This window comes from Schistocerca gregaria, chromosome 1, assembly GCF_023897955.1.
Source record: "Schistocerca gregaria isolate iqSchGreg1 chromosome 1, iqSchGreg1.2, whole genome shotgun sequence".
NCBI lineage: Eukaryota > Metazoa > Arthropoda > Insecta > Orthoptera > Acrididae > Schistocerca > Schistocerca gregaria.
Genome location: NC_064920.1, coordinates 393,773,312 through 393,775,035, shown reverse-complemented (window position 1 = coordinate 393,775,035; position 1,724 = coordinate 393,773,312). Strand labels below are relative to the sequence as shown.

Sequence of the window (1,724 nt, the reverse complement as noted above, 5' to 3'; positions counted from 1 at the left end):
TAGGGTCAATTAACCACCGTCCAGGAAACTTTACACCTTTGTTGTGATCTAAAACGTAGAAAAAAGGGAAGCTCAATTGTAGTTAAAGAAAATGGAAGATTTAGTTTCATTATTAGGGTAAGGGAAACTTTATCTGCGAAAGAAGCTGCCTACAAGTCACTTGTACTTCCGTTAGTGAAAAAATAGTGACGGGTTTGCTTGTCTCGTGTGCCAGACGTGGGTACTGTGCAATCCTAATTGCCAGGTATTGATTGACAGAGATATAATACATTATGGAACAAACGTACAATATTCCAATATGTAACACCAGAATTTTCGATTATTGTATATTCCATTGAGACCGTCAAGAACAATTAGACTCATAAAAGAATTTGATCAAGCTTTAAAAAAAATGTTCTTCACATGAAATTGATCATTTTGGCACTACATATTTTTCTATTTTCATTGTAATAGCATCTAGCCAAATTCCTTTCGTTGCCTTGTGTAAGCAGCACTGAACGGTTACATAAAATTGCAGGTCACTGATACTGAATATCATTAGTACTTTCATTTTTCTTGATTGTAATCAATGTTTAATACCAATACATAATAACAATAATAGTAATAACTACACAAGGAGTCCTCACTGACCACTCGCTGCCGTCGGACCACTTTGTCTTGCAAGAGTGCCATAGAAGGCCAGTATAGTGGTTTGCGAAAACTGAAGACCAAGCTCCTCCTTCAGGCGGTTCCTAAATTGCCCTCTGTAGCCTGACTATACCGTACTACATCAGTCCTCGTATCAAGGAGGACATATTGGGCTCGTGATTTAAGGAACGAATCCTCCATTAATATATGTGAAGACAGTAACTGTTCTCGAAAGAACAGAATACTGTTGATGACCATGCAGCTTTTTCCTGGAATAAATGATGACTAACTGAAACCCTCAGCTGCCGACAGGTGTTGTTTATATACCTCGATGTGGACAGTTGAAAGTATGTGCCCCGACCGGGACTCGAACCCGGAATCTCCTGCTTACATGGCAGACGCTCTGTCCATCTGAGCCACCGAGGACACAGATGAATAGCGCGACTGCAGGGACTTGTCCCTTGCACGCTTCCCGTGAGACTCAAATTCCCAACCGTCCATTATTCTACATTTGTAATGTACCTTATAGACATTTGTCAATCCAACGGAGTGCAGACTATAGTCATCCAGTGTTTGATAATGAGAGCACTTAGTGACTTGCAGCAAACTTAAAACATAATTTAAAATGACATAAAAGTTTTCTGGATATGGTACCGCATCATATTGTATAAAACTACTGCTGGAGAAAACCAACGTTTCGGGCACGGTTGCAGCGGCCTTCTCCTGTGTCTACTGGTGCGGTCTACCTATGCAGTGTCCCTTATAATTTGTTATTACTGTTCACTGCTCATGCCGTTACGTCATAATTTTAATAAGATAGCTCATTTCAATAGTCACTTAAGGAAGGAGAGGGAACTTTATTTTTATATTTTACTACGGTGGAGGGAGAGCGTAACCTCTGTTGTCTATTGGCGCTTGTATTATGTGGCATGATTGGTGGTCACCGGCGAATGAGAAGTTGGCTCCTGTCTTCCAAGTTCTGGACGTCGACGGCGCGGTGGCAATTACTCGCCAGTAGTGCTCGAGTCTCGTGTTGACAGTGTGATCTGTTGGGCACTGATTGCTGGCTGCCAAGATGGGGCAAGCCTGAGTCCATC

The 1,724-nt window shown here is 41.6% G+C and overlaps 1 non-coding gene across 1 annotated transcript; it reads right to left on the bottom strand.

Annotated features, from left to right (window-relative positions):
* Positions 1-979: 979 nt before the first annotated feature.
* On the bottom strand, positions 980-1,053 carry Trnat-ugu (transfer RNA threonine (anticodon UGU)). Its single transcript has one exon. It is a non-coding gene; the product is annotated as a tRNA-Thr (tRNA).
* Between the last annotated feature and the right edge of the window lie 671 nt (positions 1,054-1,724).